This window comes from Oncorhynchus mykiss, chromosome 7, assembly GCF_057628025.1.
Source record: "Oncorhynchus mykiss isolate SJ-2025 chromosome 7, ASM5762802v1, whole genome shotgun sequence".
NCBI classification, from domain to species: Eukaryota; Metazoa; Chordata; class Actinopteri; order Salmoniformes; family Salmonidae; genus Oncorhynchus; species Oncorhynchus mykiss.
The window spans coordinates 17,932,476-17,953,951 of NC_143028.1; the positions used below are offsets into that span (position 1 = coordinate 17,932,476).

General features: G+C 44.7%; 1 protein-coding gene across 2 annotated transcripts in view; it reads right to left on the bottom strand.

Moving 5' to 3' along the window:
- ahr2 (aryl hydrocarbon receptor 2) overlaps positions 1 to 21,476 on the bottom strand; it is a 110,894-nt gene that overhangs the window by 74,154 nt on the left and 15,264 nt on the right. The window lies entirely within an intron of this gene.

Genomic DNA, 21,476 nt, shown 5'->3' on the forward strand with positions numbered 1-21,476 from the left:
CTCCTCCACTTCCCCCTCTCCTCTCCTCCACTTCACCCTCTCTTCTCCTCCAATTCACCCTCTCTTCTCCTCCACTTCCCCATCTCCTCTCCTCCACTTCCCCCTCTCCTCCACCCCCCCTCCACTTCCCCCTCTCCTCTCCTCCACTTCCCCCTCTCCTCTCCTCCACTTCCTCCTCTCCTCTCCTTCGTCCTCTCCTCTCCTCTCCTCCACTTCCTCCTCTCCTCTCATCCACTTCCCCCTCACCTCTCCTCCACCCCCCCATCTCCACTTCCCCCTCACCTCTCCTCCACCCCCCATATCCACTTCCCCCTCTCCTCTCCTCCACTCTCACCTCTCCTCCACTCCCCACCCCATCTCCACTTCCCCCTCTCCTCTCATCCACTTCCCCCTCTCCTCTCCTCTCCTCCACTCTCACCTCTCCTCCACCCCCCATCTCCACTTCCCCCTCTCCTCTCCTCTCCTCCACTCTCACCTCTCCTCCACCCCCCCATCTCCACTTCCCCCTCTCCTCTCCTCCACGCTCTCCTCTCCTCCACCCCCCCCCCTCCATTTCCACTTCCCCCTCTCCTCTCTTCTCCTATGACCGTGTGCGTGTGTGTTATACGTTTACAACGGCGTACCTGTTGTTACAGAGAACGGAACCAAATGAGAGCACCAAGGACATAAAAACAAGATATTCAAAAAATACAATTAGTTCATCAAAAGACTTGGAGGAAAAATATTACGTTCATATCATCAAATGTGACTCTCTTTTCTAACCGCCACAATGGGTTGATGATGAAACAGACCGCACGTATCCGTCTCCGTTTCCACGAACAATAAAGTTGTATGTGGTGCTACGTACCAAAGGCTGATGCATCACAGGCCGCTATGTTAAACAGACATAGATCACAGCAACTCTCCCATGTCTCCATGGACACACATGTACCTCATTAACTAGAGTCTTTGGTCAGACCACAATGGCCTTTCCTCCTTACACTGGGCTAAATACATATGGTAATACATTACTTGCACAAGTCTAAATCACTTGGACAGACATCACATAAGGCAGTGGATTGCATGACTACTCGACGGGATGGGATGGTCTCCATGCATAAGAAATAGCTAGCAGTTATTGTTTTTAAACTCTTATTATACCAGGTAAGTTGACTGAGAACACGTTCTCATTTACAGCAACGATCTGAGGGAATAGTTACAGGGGAGAGGAGGGGAGAGGAATGAGCCAGTTGTAAGCGAGGGATGATTAGGTGGCCGTGATTGTATGAGGGCCAGATTGGGAATTTAGCCAGGACACCGGGGTTAACACCCCTACTCTTACGATAAGTGCCATGGGATCTTCAGTGACCACAGAGAGTCAGGACACCCAATTAACATCCCATCCAAAAGACAGCATCCTACACAGGGCAATGTCCCCAATCACTGCCCTGGGGCTTTAAAATATATATATATATATACCGGAGGAAAGGGGGCCTCCTACTGGCCCTCCAACATCACTTCCAGCAGCATCTGGTCTCCCATCCAGGGACCGACCCTGCTTAGCAAGCCAGCAGTGGGATGTAGGGTGGTATGCTGCTGGTTTTCCATTCATTCAGCACTTTAGAAACAGAGGGAAATAAAAGAAGAGGAGAATACACAGTGAGGAAACCACTTAGATTTGAAAGTGAAATAAAACCCCGGCGAGCAGTGAGCGCACATCTGGAGGTGCCCGATTACTCCGACACATCCTCGCCTCCACAGTAAAGTCTGTGCCAAAGAGTCATGTTTGTTTTTGCTCCGAGGGAAGAGGCGAGAGAGAGGCAGAGAGAGAAAGTGAGAAGGAAGTGAAGAGAGAAGAGGATTGAGGAGGAGTGAGGTGAAAAGAAGGAAGAATGAAAGAGAGTAATAGATGAACGATAGGTGAAGCGAGAGTCGGAGGGGGGGGGGGGGTCGAAAATAAAACACGCCATATATGCAGTGGGGATATTATCTTAATCTGAAGACGTTTAGTTCCACTAGAGCCAGACTACAGATTTTTCCTTGCACGCAGGGTCTTGGGAAGTAGTGTATACAATGTGCAGTCAGAGATAAAGGAACCAATGGGTTGGGGGACGATGCACTCACAACACAGCCAGAGAAAAGTACCCTGACTCCCCCTAACCACTTCCCCTGCCTTCAACCTCCTTCCCTCGCTCTCTTCATTTCTGACTGTTTATTTCACTTTTGTTTATTATCTATTTCACTTACTTTGGCAATGTAAACATATATTTCCCATGCCAATAAAGCCCTTTGAATTGAATTGAGAGAGAGAGAGACAGAGAGAGAGACAGAGAGAGTGAGAGAGAGAGAGAGAATGAGAGAGCGAGAGACAGAGAGAGCGAGAGAGAGAGAGAGAGAGAGAATGAGAGAGCGAGAGACAGAGAGAGCGAGAGAGAGAGAGAGAGAGAGAGAGAGAGAGAGAGAGAGAGAGAGAGAGAGAGAGAGAGAGAGAGAGAGAGAGAGAGAGAGAGAGAGAGGAGAGAGAGTTTGAGTTTTTATAAAACCTTTATTTTTTACTCAAGTGTTAACATAAATAATGACACACTGCCTTTTCAGAAATGAAACAACAAATGTTATTCCTAAACAAAAATAAATACATAACATATACATTCAACTTATTTCAGCAGCAAAAAATAATTTCCCCTCCTCTACAAAACAAAGCGCTCCTTCGTAGGCCCACTTCTCCTCAAATAATAGGAGATCTTTTACAGCTGAAAAGAACTCAAAATCTACTTTTATTCTTGCTTTCACTAAACCTTTAAAAACACATCTTACATCCTGCCCATATCCCGTTTCTATCTTATGTTTCCTACTCAGAAAAATTGACATCTTAGCTTGTCCCAAAATAAAATTTAACATTTGACATTTTCTTTTCTGTTGTTTACTATATTGAAACCCCAAAATAAAAACAGTGTTATTGAAAAACTCCCCTACAGCTTTAAACAAAGATTCCAACATTTCCAATAGCGGTTTTATCCTCTCACACTCCATAAAACAGTGAAAAATGGTTTCTCTTATATTACAAAAAGGACATCCATCTCTAACATCTGAGTTAATAACAGATACAAAAGCATTAACTGCAATGATGCCATGTAAAACCCTCCATTGCATATCACCAGTACCCTTTTGTAACGGTGGTTTGTACAGTGCTCTCCATGCTGGCTTTACCTTGTCATCAATGCCCAATTTTACCCTCCATGGAGTATCTTTTCTATTTTTCAATTTATCTTTATTCAACACCTTGACACACCCCCTATACAATTCCTTCCCATTCACCTCATCCAAACCCACCTCCTCCAACCCTCTCAAATCCAGCAATAACGCCTTTCTTTCTGACTCTGGGATATTTGGTGTAATCCCTAGTTTTGGAAATGAGACGTCTTCATCTTGCACCTTCTTCTTGTGGCTACTAAGCATATCCCATTCTTCCGCTGACAGAGCCTTCCTACAGCTCCCCAGCATTTGTCCAACAATCCTTTCCGACCTCATCCCCAAATGTTCTGCCACCCTTCTTCCATCCATTAAGGCGGGCCCAGCCATGGCCATTAACTGTCTTAAGGTGATGATTTTCCCCTTCACCAGAATCTTGGAGAAATGTGGAACAGCTGCAGTTGTACAGTCCAGTCTCGCCCCATACACCAGAGGTTCCTCCAACAGCCAATGCACTGACTCCGCTGAAGTTCTTCTGGACACCTTCATTATGCTCCACACTCTGAGAAGGCCTCTATAAAACGGAGGTACTCCCTCCCTAGAAATCTGGCTACTATCAACCAGAAATAAAGCCTTCTTTAAACCTAATCCTCCAACCCTCTGTAATATAAGACCTGCCACCCCTCTCCACACCACATTTTCCGGTCCATAAAGCAGCCTTTGAATGAACTGAAACCGGAAAGCAGCAGCCCTACTAGCAAGATGTACAAGACCTTGTCCCCCCTCCTCTTTTGACAAATACAAAACACTTTGTGGAACCCAGTGATATTTATCCCAAAAGAAATCCACAATAATTGCCTGTATCTTAGCCAGAAGGCCAGATGGTGGTTCTAAAACTGACAACCGATGCCACAGTGCAGAGGCAATCACATTGTTAACTATAATAGTGCGCCCTCTATATGACATACGAGATAGTAACCAACGCCATCTCCTCATCCTCCCTTCCACCATTTCAACCACCCCACTCCAATTTTTTTCCATAGTCCCCTCATCTCCTAGATACACTCCAAGATACTTAAAACCTCCCTTACACCATTCCAGCCCCCCTGGCAAAGCCATGATCCCTCCAGACCATTCTCCAATCTGTAAAGCACAACTCTTTTCCCAATTTACCTTTGCAGAGGATATTCCCCTAAAACGATCAACCATTAGACTCAAGCTATCCACCTCCGCTTGATTTTTCACTAACACAACTACATCATCAGCATAGGCTGAAAGACGAATAGGAGGAATATCCTCTGAAAGGCACACCCCTGCAATGCGACTTCTAATGCTATTTAGTAGTGGCTCTATAGCAATAGCATATAACATCCCAGACATAGAACATCCCTGCCTAATACCTCTACACACTTTAAAAGGAGCACTCAAACCACCGTTAACTTTCAATACACTTTCAATGTCACCATATATCACCTTTATCATGGCAATAAAACCAGAGCTGAACCCAAACGCCTCAAATGTGTGCCATAAATATTGATGTTCAACTCGGTCAAATGCCTTTTCCTGATCAATTGAAATTAGACCAGCATCCAACCCAATAGCCCTAGAGACGTCCAAAAAATCACGAATCAGAGAAATGTTATCCCCTATCTGCCTGCCAGGAACACAGTAGGACTGATCCGTATGTATGATTTGCCCCATCACCTCCCTCAGCCTGTTGGACAAAGCCTTTGACAATATCTTATAATCAGTACACAATAAAGCCACCGGCCTCCAGTTCTTCACCTCCCTCGGGTCACCCTTTTTGGGCAGTAGGGTGAGGACAGCCCTTCTGCAGCTTATTGGTAGTAACCCTCCGGTTAAACTATCATTAGCTACTTCTAACCAATCCTCTCCCAACATAGCCCAAAAAGACTTAAAAAAGTCAACGGGAAGCCCATCAATGCCTGGTGCCCTTCCATTTTCCATGCCATTTAATGCAGTGTATAAATCCTGCAAAGACAATGGTTGCTCAAGCTCAACCTGAGCTTCTGCAGGCACCTTTGGGAGCCCATCAAAGAACTGCTGTGTCACTGTTTTGTCCTCTTTGTACTCACACTTGTAGAGCTCAGCATAGAACTCTACTGCCCTCTTTCTGATTTCACTAGGGCTAGTGAGCTCTTGTCCAACAGCTGATTTGAGACAATGAATAATTTTTCTTTGTCCATTCTTTTTCTCTAAACCAAAGAAAAATTTGGATGAGGCATCCATTTCAGATATGCCCTGAAATTTACTTCTCACCAGTGCCCCCTGTGCTCTGATACCCAGCAGATCTGCCAATGCAGCTTTTCTCCTCTTGAGGGCCTGAGTATGGCCTCGATCTCCTGTGGTCTCAACCAACGTCATGAGTTCCACTATTTCAATCTCTAGGGCTTTCATTGATCTGGTGATATCCTTGGTGACATTCCTCGTGTATTGATTACAAAATTGTTGAATCTGTATTTTCCCTATATCCCACCATTGTTGAAGGGATACAAAACTGGCCTTTTGAGCCCTCCACCTCTCCCAAAAAATACTGAAACATTTCCTGAAGTGAGCATCACTCAATAAAGTTATATTAAAATGCCAGTATGCGCTTTTAGGTTTTACATCGTTAATGAACACCACCTCTGTTATTAAACAATGATCAGAAAATCCCACTGGAGTTATCACACTTGATTTACAGACCTGAGATTGATGCTCAAAAACATAAAACCTATCTAACCTGGCCATAGAGATGATGTTCTCTCTCACATGCGCCCAGGTGTACTGCCTTGTTCCTTCATGTTGACTCCGCCAAATATCACACAGTTCATTTGTTACAATAAGGCGTTTTAAAAACGTCCTTGAGGCTATATGAGGTTCTTGGTGATTTCTATCTAAATCGCTAACTGTGCAGTTAAAATCCCCAGCAATAAACAAATAATCTTCTTTGTTACATTTCTCAATGGTATTTGATAATGTCTCTAAAAAACATACCCTCTCAACTGTCACCACTGGGGCATATACATTTATCAGACACATATTGATGTTTTCATACCTTGCTCTAACTTTTAATAACCTCCCCTCAACTACCTCTTCAACCTCATATGACAAAGGCAAAAACCCTTTTGAGAACAAGATAACCACACCCCCACTTTTTGAGTTTTTATGACTACACACCACTGTCCCCCCCCACTCCTGTTGCCACATAACTTCATTTTCCAAATTACTATGCGTTTCTTGTAGAAAAATTATGTCACTTCCCTTTCCCCTCATTAACTCATACACCATGGCTCTTTTTTTAACATCTCTTGCCCCATTTACGTTTAAAGAAGAGATCTTAAAACTGCTCATGGATAAGAAAAAAATACAGAGGAAGATACAGCCACCACATCTCTTTACAGAGTTAAAACTGCAACTGAACTCTTTCATTTTCTTTAGAATTTGCATCACTTATTACTCTCGTGACCACTTTCTTGAGTCTAGCAATTTCAGGGCTTTTCAAACCTCCCCCTGTAATTTTTGACATCAGAAACTTTGCTGATTCAATAAACAATTCACGTTCAGGGAAAAAATCAGTTACATTGTAATCCTGCATATATTTCTTCCCTTTTGTCAACTTCAGAAATTGACGTATCTTCTCGATCCCATACCTCCCTTCCACCCCATCTATCTCACTATATTGTTGTGACGCGTCAGATGACTCACTCTCGCTATCCTCCCCAGAAGAAAACCCCATCTCTACAACCTGTTCATCTTCACCTGATTTATCCATCTCTACCTTTCTCTTAGAATTAGACCCTTCACCACCCCTTAAATTCTTCCTTTTACTCCTCGGTATTTTGAAAACATCCGCTTCTTTTTCCGTTATTTCAATCTCCTCTTGACCTCCAATTTCATTTTCCAGCACCACCTCAGCGACAGCAGTCGCAATCTCACCTAGTGTTTCCCCTCCCTCTTTGTTCTGATCTACCACAATTGCCCCCGTATCCACAATGCCTTCCTCTCCTACTTTTCCAACCACATCTGCCCACCTTCTCTCTTCCCCTACACCTGTAGTATTTTCATCCCTTCGCTGTGGTACGTTAGTTGCACCCGCACTAAAGCTACTACCAGGCTCAGCGCGTTCATTCTCGGGACAATTACGCACCAAATGCCCCTCTCTTCCACATCCAAAACATTTCATTGATTCAGTAGATGCATAAAAGACATAATCAAATCCATCAATCTTAAAACTAAACGCTAAATTCAGTTCATCTCCTTCCTTTTTTAAAATCATATGCACTTGTCTCCTATGAGACACGACATGTTTCAACAACGGAGATTTGCATCCAAAAAGAACCTTCTTTATTGTAGATACGATTTGACCATGGCGAGATAACTCTCGCTCTAACACTTCATCTCTAACAAATGGTGGCACGTTAGAAAGCATAACTTTCTTCGCAGGATTCATAAGCGGAAATACCGGCGTCTGTGTCTCCCGCAACACAACACCCCTCTCAACTATCTTATTCACCTTTTCAATTGAATCTAAGAATATCACTACAGCGCTATTCATCCTTGAGGCTGATTTAATGCTATCATACCCAATGATAGCACCCACAGCCAAGCTACATTCTTCCACTGAACACCCAGCCGCAGCAGGAATTTTTACTCCATGCCTCCGACTAAGTTTTTCAAACTCTACATTTCCGCGAGTGGCCATTGCAACCAGCCCCACCCGCTGGTTGTGCCCTCGCGAAAAACCAACCTCAAAGATCCCACCACCCCTATACGTGCTTAGTGATAGTTAAACAATATATCCGTAAAACAACTAAACTAATCAATATATATATATGTACATACCAAAACCCAATAGAGTGAAAAGAAATTCCATTCGTTCTCACAATCACTCCTGCTTGACGACTCACTCCCAGCATGCACTCCGAGAGAGAGAGAGAGAGAGAGAGAAGGAGAGAGAGACAGAGAGAGAGAGAGAGAGAGAGAGAAGGAGAGAGAGAAAGAGAGAGAGAGGGAGAGAGAGAGAGAGAGAGAGAGAGAGAGACAGAGAGAGAGAGAGAGAGAGAGAGAGAGAGAGAGACAGAGAGAGAGAGAGAGAGACAGAGAGAGAGAGAGAGAGAGAGAGAGAGAGAGACAGAGAGAGAGAGCGAGAGAGAGAAAGAGAGAGAGAGAGAAACAACCGTACTCTCCACCAGTCCAACGCCTGATCCATATCTACAGGCGCCTTCGTGTCGGTGAACTGTTTGTTTTGCTCTGAGTTTTGCATACAGTAAGTGACTGAAGAAAAAACAAACCACACGTCATGGAGGTGACTGATTGACTGTGTTCAACAGCACGGGGTAGAGAGAACCACACCAGTTTCATTTCACCAGGAACTGCTACACATTGCACAAGAGATAACCTATTTATACTTTATGCACACGTAGTGTAAGTACAAAGCTAAAGAACCAAGTGAACAGTACGCTAACCAATCCATGAATCACATACAGTATGTTTAACAACATGCAATCTGCATAATAACAACTATTCACACCAATTTAGACGTACAGTCAAATGTATTCAAGGACCAGTCCGCAATCTATTTCCTGTTGCTTCAAGAATGCAACGCATAACACATTCCCCAAATGGTTTGTTTGGCCTTTCTAAATTGCTCTCCCTAAAAATAATCACGAGTCTAAATATGTTTCTACTCTGGCTTACAATTGTGGAACAGCTGTTCATTTATTGATTCAAGACGATTCCGTCTCTCTCGGCTGCTGCATGAATTAGCAGTAAAAAAGAAAGAGACAGCGATACATCCAAAATGTCACCCTATTCCCTATATAGTACACTACTTTTGACCAGGGCCTATAGGGGACGCAGACGGAATGTAATTAACACCAGCGATAAGCTTCACTCTGTTGCAAGAGGAGCACAGGGGGTTGATATCTCATGTCCTGTAGTAATACAGAACAGAGAACGAGGGAGGAGAGGAGGAGGGGAGGTAGAGAAGGAGATGCTGCTTATTTCTGGCCCCAGTTTTGTCTTTTAACTTTGAATGATTCCATGCCTTGCCTTTCTTCTCCGGCGGAGCAGGGTATCCTGTTTACATACTTGGGGCTGTACTTGAAAGCGGGGCCTGCGCCTTCCCCGCACAGACATGTTGGAGAACTGCTCGCACTAGCCCGTCTCCGCGCCCGCCCGCCGGCCTGCCGCAGGCAAAAACCAAACAAAATGGAGGGTTTGTGTAATCGCTACATAATGGAGCGAAACACCGTTAACCCCGTCCGGTCTGGTTGCGGTATGATAGGCTAGACTTGACTTCACTGTAAGGCACATGTTCACAGCGTATGTCTTTGTTCAAAAGATCATATCAGTTAGAGAGAATCAAATATCCTGTATGTAGGAAGTCTTAATCAATGCAGGAAATGAAGACGTGTACATTATTGATGAGTCACTAAAGCCCGGTAGTCATGACCCTTCCTAGATAGTCTAGTCATTTAGCAGATGCTCTTATCCAGAGCAACTTTTTCATACGGGTCCCCACGCGGGAATTGATCCCACAAGCTTGGTGTTACAAGAGCCATGCTCTACTAACTAAACTACACGGTACCACAGACGATTGGTGTTCACCACTGGGGTGAGAGAGAGGTTGAGATGAGGTTATGGTTGTTGGTTAGGGTTTAAGGTTTGGGTTTTGGTTTGGCCTGGTTAATGGTTTACCTTGAGCGGTTATGCAGAAATACACACACACACACACACACACACACACACACACTAATGCCATGTCTGCAGGCCGACCTGGGCATGGCTTTGGCTGCTTATGTGTCATGACATCTTCATGTACCTCTCATTCTTGTCCAACTTGTCGTAGCCCGTTACACTTACCCGTATAAGGGTTGAAAATCGCCGACCTGGGTACTGATAAGCGCTTAAATTGGAATGCAGTTGCTGTACAGTGGCATGCTACACATAACATCCCAGCTCTGTGCTTCACAGCGCCGTATGAGTTTTGAACTGAACTCGAGCACAGCACGTGACAGGAAGTTGCCCCCATGCCTCCTGCTAATTGGGCAACTTTTGCTAATGTTTTGCTCTCTGAGTGAGGGGAAATGCTGCAAATGACGAGGACTCAATGTATTTTAAAAGATGAGACGTTGAGGATCACAGTAAATATCGCTTTGATGTCATACATGCAAACCAAACATCAGTTCAAATGTGAACATCACATGGCATATCATAAAACACACGATAACAATTTCCCCACAACCTCCAAACTAGTCCCTTATAGTTGGTACCACGCTTATGCATATTTATTTCGTAAGAAAAGTTTCAATTTAGCCCTATCCATATAGGCCAGTTCCCACAAGTATAAAGGGTTTAACGTGTCTGTTTTTATCTTGGTATAAAAAGACAAAGGAAAGGATTCATCATCTCCAATATACTACAACACAGATCTGAGTAACGTCCCAAATGACACCAGACTACGCAGGGAATAGGGTGCCATTTGTAACGCGGGAATAAATTGGATATGCATCTGGGTAATGCAATGGTCTCGTTATAGGAGTTTTTTGGGGGGGGATTTGGATTTGGATCCCCATATCATCCCGTAACCACAGCCAGCGGATGCCTGCTCCAATCAACAGGGGCTAAAGTAACTGAGTGATAAAATGTTGGCGACAGTTTGTCTCAACATCAAGGCCAGTCAACCAGGCCCATGGACACTCCTGCCTCATTCTATGCCACTGGATCTGTCCTTCTAGACCCCTGTCATTTGACAGGTGGTGGCAGTGGTGCTCAGTGCGTCAAGCCGAGCGACGACGCAGCTAAAATAAGACCTGCAATATATATCTCTCTCTCTCTCTCGCCCTCCCTGCCGCCACATCCCAGCAACACCATGAAAACATGCTGAAAAGGGCCTCCTGGATTTCTGACATCAACACCTTGTGTTGACTTGTGTGTGTGCATGCGTGTGTGTGTCCTTGAGGTTCGCTGACAGACAAGGGCACCTCGTCTGTGTGTCCCCAGCGCTAATACAGGAGGCCTTGAGAGGCAGAGAGAACTGATTGAGAGACCCCCCCCACACACACACACCTCTTCCTCGCCCCCAGCCCCAGCTCCACTGGCAGATCCCGAGCCCTGCTCTCACGCAAGCATGCCTCCCCTGGGGGCCAAAAGGAAAGAGAGCCCTATCTCTTCCTGTGTGCCTCGCAACCCACAACACAGTACAACTATGGGGGATAAGAGTGGATAGCAGACATGACCGGGTGTCCAGAGTGATTCTGCTGTCTGAGCAGGGAGGAAGCGATGGCCAGAGCCAAAGCCTCTCTCTGGAAAACAGGTATTCTCTGTGTCTGTCACTTCTTACGTTGCACATATTGCAGCTGCTGGAGTTATTCTCTCTACTCCAAGTTCGCCTCAAGTGTGCTTGCTTTACACAACTCTTGCCAGGGGGAATGTTGTTTTCAGTTCAAATTCAACATTTCTGCTTTTTTTTAAAGAGACATAGCACTGTAACAAGGCCAGGTAAGCACAACACATTTACACAAGCTTGGTAGAGAAATATAAACTATTATCTTTGCCCAATAAGCCCATACTGTCTTATTTCCCCATGAATTACGACTTTGATATCCACAGATGAAGGATATGTCGGGAAACAGCTATCACACTCCACTGGGGGAATTCTGTAATCTGCTCCAACAAGTATTTCAGTGTCAGTGTGTTTACTTCAAAGACGCTATTTATGCCATGCAGAACAGGGTGAAAAAGGTGCAAAACATTTGATAAGGGAGAGAAAGAGAGACAGAGAAAAAAGAGAGTGCAAGAATGGAGGAGAGAGAGAGAGATAGAGGGAGAGGGAGAAAAGGGAGAGAGAGAGAGAGAGAGAGACAGAGAGAGAGAGAGAGAGAGACAGAGAGAGAGAGAATAGAGAGAGAGAGAGAGAGAGAGGGGATAGAGAGAGAGAGAGAGAGAGAGAGAGAGAGAGAGAGAGAGAGAGAGAGAGAGGATAGAGAGAGAGAGAGAGAGAGAGAGAGAGAGAGAGAGAGAGAGAGAGGATAGAGAGAGAGAGAGAGAGAGAGAGAGAGAGAGAGAGAGAGAGAGAGAGAGAGAGAGAGAGAGAGAGCGAGAGAGGCGTAGATTAGAGAGAGGCGCAGAATAAACAATGGATTCTGACAAGACATGCAGGCTGGTTTGTTCTGTTTAACTTCTTACCTTCCTGCCAGATTTCCACTTCTCCACCTCTTTATTCTAAGAGGCCACGTGGGGCTCGGCCTATGTAAACGTTCATTCATAACTCTGGGGGAGGGGAATGCCTGCAAGTCATTTTCCACCGCCATGATGTTAAACCAAAATCACTTCCCTGTGTCTTGATGTGATGTCAGGTGAGCTCGAAGTGTACGTGCAGTCTGGCGCAACATGTTTCGTGGTCTGTGCCATGGCAGTGGGTGAAATTGTTCCGTCATTGTGTGCCTTTGGAAGAACATACATGGGTTTCAGAAGGAAGTCTTCATGGAAGAAACTCAGAAAATCTGAAGAGGCAAACACGTCTCATTAAAAAAAAGAAGTTGAGTCAGGAATAGGGCTGTTGTGGTGACCGTATTACCGCCACACCAGAGGTCACGAGTCATGAAGGCAGTCAAATTCCACGTGACCGTTTAGTCACGGTAATTAGGCATCTTCAAGCTCTGATGCTGCTGATGGTCATTAGGAGCCAACCAAACTTGCTAACATCTGGTATTCAGCACTCTATTGTCCCTCTAATCGGGGGCTGCCCAACCCTCTTCCCGGAGAACTACCGTCCAGTGGGTTTTCAGTCCAACCCTCTTCCTGGAGATCTACCGTCCTGTGGGTTTTCAGTCCAACCCTCTTCCTGGAGATCTACCGTCCTGTGGGTTTTCAGTCCAACCCTCTTCCCGGAGATCTACCGTCCTGTGGGTTTTCAGTCCAACCCTCTTCCAGGAGATCTACCGTCCTGTGGGTTTTCAGTCCAACCCTATTTAACACACCTGACTACTAATTAGCTGCTCAACAAGACTTTAACTAGCTGAATCAGATATGCTAAATTAGGGTTGGACTGAAAACCTACACGATAATAGATCTCCAGGAAGAGGGTTGGGCAGCCCTGCTCTAATCAATCTGACATCAATGCAAATGTATTTGAAAATCTAATCAAACACTTCATGAGAGCCCATGAGCTCATGCTGCGCAACATTTCTATAGGCTATGCAATTGCGTGAGAAAACAGTGATGGCCTCTACTAAAAAGAGGAGGATCCCATCAGCTTCTCTAGGCTAGGCCTACTATATTTATTTATTCACTTTCCTAATATTAAGCACATTGTTTATCTTTACAACAGGAGTATAGCCTACCTGGCTGGCATGAAAATGAACCACGGGAAAAGTGTCCTCCATTCGCTATTTAATTGCTAAGATGACATGTATTTTTCGCCACTGCCCCATGTTTTGAGACAGGCATGATAACGGTCCATTCTAAATCAAAACAAATGCCACATATATATTATTTAGTATATGTAAAAACAACATTAAATCAAGAACAGTCTGATGGGTGACAATATTAGACTGTTACTTGTGAATGATATATTATCACTTGTGTATGATGCCCAGCCTTTTTTGTGTGACTTTTTCTAATCATAGTCGCACACCTCACGTAGCCTAGCCCATAGGCCTATAGGTTTTGATAAGGTTTGCAATCACAACTAAAGTGGCCAAATAACTTCTTAAAATTAATCACATTATTCCACTCATAGAAACATATTTTTCCTCCCAGAAACACTAGATCATTGCTGCTCTTATGAATCATCATGGCAGGTACGTACCCCGATGCACATTCTTATTCAACAGTCTTCTGCACAGGAACACACTCGGCTGTTTGTACAAACTCAGGGAAGTGGACTGTTGCAAATGAATATTCCCTTCCTGAGTCTTGTTATCACCTGAGGGATTCAATTAGAACTGCAGCTAACCGAACATCACAGCCCAGACCTATCCAGACTTGTCCAGCCCAGACCTATCCAGACTTGTCCAGCCCAGCCCTGAACAACGATGACCATCCAACATCCTGCGTCTAATCCCCAGCAGCCAGAGGAGCAGGCAAAGAGCCAGCAACTAGATCAGAGCCAGGGGTGAAGGGCTAGAGGTTAGCGGTCATCTTGCTGCTCTGAGACACCAAGCATCGGGCTACAGTGAGGCATTTCTTATTCAGCCTGACTTCCTATGATCCACTCAGTCTGAACAAAGAGAGCTTCCTGTTTACATAAAGGAGATCACTCAACATGCTCACCGGATTTCCCCTGAAATACAATTAAAAAAAAAAAAAACTTTTACCCCTTTTTCTCCCCAACTGGTAGTTACGGCCTTTTCCCATCTCTGCAACTCCCCTACGGACTTGGGAGAGGTGAAGGTTGAGAGCCATGCATCCTCCAAAACACGAGCCTGCCAAGCCGCACTGCTTGCTTAACCCGGAAGCCAGCCGCACCAACATGTCAGAGGAAACACTGTCCAACTGGTGACCGAAGTCAGCTTGCAGGCACCCGGCCCTCCACAAAGAGTTGCTAGTGCGCAATTGGACAAGGAAATCCCGGCCAGCCAAACCCTCCCCTAACACGGACGATGCTGAGCCAATTGTGTGCTGCCTCATGGGTCTCCCGGGCACGGCCGGCAGTGACACAGCCTGGGATCAAACCCCGGGCTGTAGTGACACCTCAAGCACTGTAATGCAGTGCGTTAGACCACTGCGCCACTCGGGAGGCCCCATTATACTAATTCTAACCCTAAACCTAAACCCCTGAGCTTAAAGTGTTCTTTGAAATAATACCTTTTCCGTATTCTAATGTTACCCGAGACATTCATAAACACAACCAAAGGAGCATTCTTCCGATATTTATTAGACTGTTAGAATGTTTGAGTCAAAATGACTCGTTTTGGGATGAAGTAGGGGTCCCTCAAGGTGTTTTGTAGTGCTCAGTCACACCGTTATCATGACACAGTGTAGAAGGAGAACTCTATTATACATCCTGTATGTATTCTCTAGAAGACTCTAGAAGTTTCATTCAATGAAAATAAAGGAATCGTCCCCCCCCCCCCCCCCCCCCTCCTTGACTATCTCTTCTGTTGTGGGGTTGTTAGTATCGGCGTGTGTGACTCAGTGGCAGCTGAATAACACAGGAGGTTTATAAAAAAGGGCGAAAACATAACAGCTGTCCTTCAGAGAGATGAAGTTTCTCTCCATTTCCTCTCCTCTTGCCAAAAGTTGAACTCATGCATCAGAAACGAGAAGTGATGATTCACCAAGCCCCCCCCCCCCCCTTATAAAACCCCACAACCCTTAATTATCTCTCTTCCCATCATTCTCAATCTGATCTCTCAATAAGTAAAAGCATCATATGCATTACTTTGCCAAATTTGCTGGGTAGGGGCAGGCCTGGGTAGGCCTACAGAAAGAAACAGGAGTAGGCCTACAGAAAGAAACATGAGTATGACCTACAGAAAGAAACAGGAGTAGGACCTACAGAAAGAAACAGGAGTAGGCCTACAGAAAGAAACAGGAGTAGGTCTACAGAAAGAAACATGAGTAGGGCTACAGAAACATGAGTAGGCCTACAGAAAGAAACAGGAGTAGGTCTACAGAAAGAAACAAGAATAGGACTACAGAAACAGGAGTAGGCCTACAGAAAGAAACAGGGGTAGGTCTACAGAAAGAAACAAGAGTAGGACTACAGAAAAAGGAGTAAGCCTACAGAAATAAACAGTAGTAGGTCTACAGAAAGAGGAGTAGGCCTACAGAAAGAAACAGGAGTAGGCCTACAGAAAGAAAAATGAGTAGGGCTACAGAAACATGAGTAGGCCTACAGAAAAAAGCATGAGTAGGACTACAGGAAGAAACATGAGTAGGACATACAGAAAGAGGAGTAGGACCTACAGAAAGAAAGAGGAGTAGGTCTACAGAAAGAAACAGGAGTAGGCCTACAGAAAGAAAGAGGAGTATGACCTACAGAAAGAAAGAGGAGTAGGTCTACAGAAAGAAACAGGAGTAGGCCTACAGAAAGAAAGAGGAGTAGGTCTACAGAAAGAAACAGGAGTAGGCCTACAGAAAGAAAGAGGAGTAGGTCTACAGAAAGAAACAGGAGTAGGACCTACAGAAAGAAAGAGGAGTAGGTCTACAGAAAGAAACAGGAGTAGGACCTACAGAAAGAAACATGAGTAGGACCTACAGAAAGAGGAGTAGGCCTACAGAAAGAAACAGGAGTAGGCCTACAGAAAGAAAGAGGAGTAGGTCTACAGAAAGAAACAGGAGTAGGACCTACAGAAAGAAAGAGGAGTAGGTCTACAGAAAGAAACAGGAGTAGGACCTACAGAAAGAAACATGAGTAGGACCTACAGAAAGAGGAGTAGGCCTACAGAAAGAAACATGATAAGGTCTACAGAAAGAAACAGGAGTAGGTCTACAGAAAGAAACAGGAGTAGGCCTACAGAAAGAAACAGGAGTAGGTCTACACAAAGAAACAGGAGTAGGCCTACAGAAAGAAATAGGAGTAGGCCTACAGAAAGAAACAGGAGTAGGTCTACAGAAAGAAACAGGAGTAGGTCTACACAAAGAAACAGGAGTAGGCCTACAGAAAGAAATAGGAGTAGGCCTACAGAAGGAAACAGGAGTAGGCCTACAGAAAGAAACATGAGTAGGACCTACAGAAAGAAACATGAGTAGGACCTACAGAAAGAAACAGGAGTAGGCCTACAGAAAGAAACAGGAGTAGGCCTACAGAAAGAAACAGGAGTAGGTCTACACAAAGAAACAGGAGTAGGTCTACAGAAAGAAACAGGAGTAGGCTACAGAATGAAACAGGAGTAGGTCTACAGAAAGAAACAGGAGTAGGTCTACACAAAGAAACAGGAATAGGCCTACACAAAGAAATAGGAGTAGGCCTACAGAAAGAAACAGGAGTAGGCCTACAGAAAGAGGAGTAGGTCTACAGAAAGAAACAGGAGTAGGCCTACAGAAAGAAACATGAGTAGGACCTACAGAAAGAAACAGGAGTAGGCCTACAGAAAGAAACAGGGGTAGGCCTACAGAAAGAAACAGGGGTAGGCCTACAGAAAGAAACAGGAGTAGGCCTACAGAAAGAAACAGGAGTAGGTCTACAAAAAGAAACAGGAGTAGGTCTACAGAAAGAAACAAGAGTAGGACTACAGAAACAGGAGTAGGCCTACAGAAAAAACAGGGGTAGGTCTACAGAAAGAAACAAGAGTAGGACCTACAGAAGGAAACATGAGTAGGACCTACAGAAAGAAACAGGAGTAGGCCTACAGAAAGAAAAATGAGTAGGGCTACAGAAAACATGAGTAGGCCTACAGAAAAAAAACATGAGTAGGACTACAGGATGAAACATGAGTAGGACCTACAGAAAGAAACAGGAGTAGGACCTACAGAAAGAGGAGTAGGCCTACAGAAAGAAACAGGAGTAGGCCTACAGAAAGAAACAGGAGTAGGTCTACAGAAAGAAACATGAGTAGGCCTACAGAAAGAAACAGGAGTAGGCCTACAGAAAGAAACAGGAGTAGGACCTACAGAAAGAAACATGTGTAGGCCTACAGAAAGAAACAGGAGTAGGCCTACAGAAAGAAACAGGAGTAGGTCTACACAAAGAAACAGGAGTAGGCCTACAGAAAGAAACATGAGTAGGTCTACACAAAGAAACAGGAGTAGGACCTACAGAAAGAAACATGAGTAGGACCTACAGAAAGAAATAGGAGTAGGTCTACAGAAAGAAACAGGAGTAGGCCTACAGAAAGAAACAGGAGTAGGTCTACACAAAGAAACAGGAATAGGCCTACACAAAGAAATAGGAGTAGACCTACAGAAAGAAACAGGAGTAGGCCTACAGAAAGAGGAGTAGGTCTACAGAAAGAAACAGGAGTAGGCCTACAGAAAGAAACATGAGTAGGACCTACAGAAAGAAACAGGAGTAGGCCTACAGAAAGAAACAGGGGTAGGCCTACAGAAAGAAACAGGGGTAGGCCTACAGAAAGAAACAGGAGTAGGCCTACAGAAAGAAACAGGAGTAGGTCTACAAAAAGAAACAGGAGTAGGTCTACAGAAAGAAACAAGAGTAGGACTACAGAAACAGGAGTAGGCCTACAGAAAGAAACAAGAGTAGGACCTACAGAAGGAAACATGAGTAGGACCTACAGAAAGAAACAGGAGTAGGCCTACAGAAAGAAAAATGAGTAGGGCTACAGAAACATGAGTAGGCCTACAGAAAAAAACATGAGTAGGACTACAGGAAGAAACATGAGTAGGACCTACAGAAAGAAACAGGAGTAGGACCTACAGAAAGAGGAGTAGGCCTACAGAAAGAAACAGGAGTAGGCCTACAGAAAGAAACAGGAGTAGGTCTACAGAAAGAAACATGAGTAGGCCTACAGAAAGAAACAGGAGTAGGCCTACAGAAAGAAACAGGAGTAGGCCTACAGAAAGAAACATGTGTAGGCCTACAGAAAGAAACAGGAGTAGGCCTACAGAAAGAAACAGGAGTAGGTCTACACAAAGAAACAGGAGTAGGCCTACAGAAAGAAACATGAGTAGGTCTACACAAAGAAACAGGAGTAGGACCTACAGAAAGAAACAGGAGTAGGCCTACAGAAATGATAAGGAGTAGATCTACAAGTCTCTTTGGGGACATTCATTCATTTGTCTCTGTCGTCTCATCATGGCTCGCTCCATGAGAACCCCTTTCGACTTTCACTCTCAACTGACGACTGTTTTTCAACTAGTGTGGGAGCTATTACGAAAGACCCTTCTTCTTTTACTTACTTTTGAAATTACAATAGCAACTTTGGACATTGTCTTCTCCAAGCATTGATTTTCCTGGTCCTATTTGTTTTCTATCCATTGTATTCTTCCATAGAGAGAAAGTTATACGGCTTCTCCATTGTTGATAGGAAAAAAAGAAGCAGTTTGTTTCAGAGGGAGGCAGAACATTAATATTTGTTTTGGCTGGAGTCATTCATTCTAACGTGTCCACAATGGCACCCTATTCCCTACATAGTGCACTACTTTTGATCAGAGCTGGTTCTAACAGTCATTTCTTATGTGGAAAAAAAGGAAATGCCACTCTCTCGCACACACACGCACGCACGCACGCACGCACACACACACACACACACACACACACACACACACGAAAAGGGCTTGAGCTCTACGAGGAACATGAGATTGGGAGCTGTAGGTCATTAGGGCCCGTCTCAACCTGTCCTGCATGGTGACCATTAACCTGGCCTGATTGAGACAGCCTTACTCGACTGCTGCTGACCTCTGTCTGACCTTATGACCCCTGTGGTCATCCTGTGATTGGTTGTACGAACCACTCAACCTCTGTGATTGGTTCAATGCAGACCTTAACCCTAACAGTAACTCTTCCCTTACTTATCTCTGACCACATTTTACTTATTGTAGAAATCAATGCCCTAGAGTGCATAACTCTTTTTTTGGGGCATTTTAAGATAGACATGTCTTGTCAAATCCAATCCCAAATATGGGTAGAGACCCCAGTGATATTTTAGTTCAAATACAGTACAGGGCTAGTGTTTCAGTGCTAGCTAGCTGTTGGTATAACTGGAGGAATCTGCTGGGCTTGTGATACGGTTAAGTAGGCATGTGGCAGATTCCTCAGTCTTAGCACTTTGCCTGCAATGTAACATGATCATAACTCAAACACAGGACCTTGAAACCATCTGGAAAGTAGAGGAGCTCACGCTAACCAGACACAGATATTGTACATGTACCAACTGTTTGGCCTTGTGTTTGATAGCCATTACAGAGAGGGCGCTGCTCAATAAGTTGGAACTTAAAATTGTAAAATAAACGTCAGGGGTGGGGCCTGTTCACCCTGTGCCCACTCAAAGCAAGTCAGCGAGAGGATCAAGATGGCCATGAAGCAACACTGGACTAAATTACAGAGCACGTGGTCTGCGGAAGCCACTGAACTGGACTCCTGTACGAAGCTCGATTTTTCCGGGTCCACCCAACCCACCCAACGCAGGACTCCATCTTAGCCCTCTCAGCTAGCACAGGGCCACGACTATTGGCTTGCCCTCTGAAGCACAACCCCAGTCAAAACACAGCAGCAAGCGGCTAGCCGCTCAAGTAGGAACACGCCCAAGCACCCGCTAAAGACCCACCAAGCCCCAAGAAAACGGAGGGAAGGAAACGGAGAGAAGAAAACGGCTATAGTAGAGAGAAAAAAGAAGGAAAGGAGCACGTCGTTAAAATTGGGCTTTTATGTCTTATATGCCTTGTTTTGTTGGTTTACTCAGTGTGCACTGATCTGTAAATCACAAGCCGGTCTTGACGTCGTTGTGTTAAGTGGGTGGAAGTCGGTAATATCACTGTGGTTAAATAATCACCATTGTTGTTATTCTTATTGCAGTGCCCCCGGTGTCATTTCTACGCCACTATAACTATGTGTCATAGTGAAAGGACTAATGTTGACTAGTCTGGTCCTTTAAAAAAAACGTCTTCAACTGTGACAGAGTGACTCATGTTTTAGTCAGGTTGTGGCTCAGAAACCACTATGCTAGTGTGATTCACACAACAGCTTTGTCGTTGTCAAATGTCCTCGGATATTTGCTCATCTGAAAAAGAATGGTGCATCTTCCTGTTGCCTGAATCGGTTAAATAAATCCCACTATAATGCTTCACGTATTGGTCTGCTTCTCACACTCTGCTCAGTAAAGAACGGGTCAAGGGGGTGAGTGGAAGGAAAAAGGGTGAGAAAATGAATGAGAAAGAGAGAGGTAGGAGGGAGTGACAGAGACAGTACTAGTCATCTAAGGTAAAACTCAAAGCACAAAGACTCACCAAAACACACTGTCAGTCCTAACACTGGGGTCTCGTTCGGTCATTGAGTTAGACTTGCAGTGACTGTTATCCCTCTCAAACAGGTTATCCCTCTCAAACAGGCACCCCCCTGGTGTCTAGGTAGTCAACAACAACATGTTAAAACCCTGAGCCTGCCAGAGCCTGTGAGATTGTTCTGGGAGGACAGGGGTTAGAGGTCACTGCTAATGGTGACAGGGGACATTCCTCTCTGTCTCTGTGACTTCTTCTCCCTCCATTTCATCATGTTATGTCCCGGAGCAGTGTTTGTATTTGTGAGTGTGTGTGTGTGTGTGTGTGTGTGTGTGTGTGTGTGTCGATGTGTCTACAATGTCAAACATTACCCAGCTGAACATGTCCAGACACCATCCCGTTCACTCACCCCACTTACTCACTGTAGTTACAATGGCGTCACATAGACAGACTATAAGAAT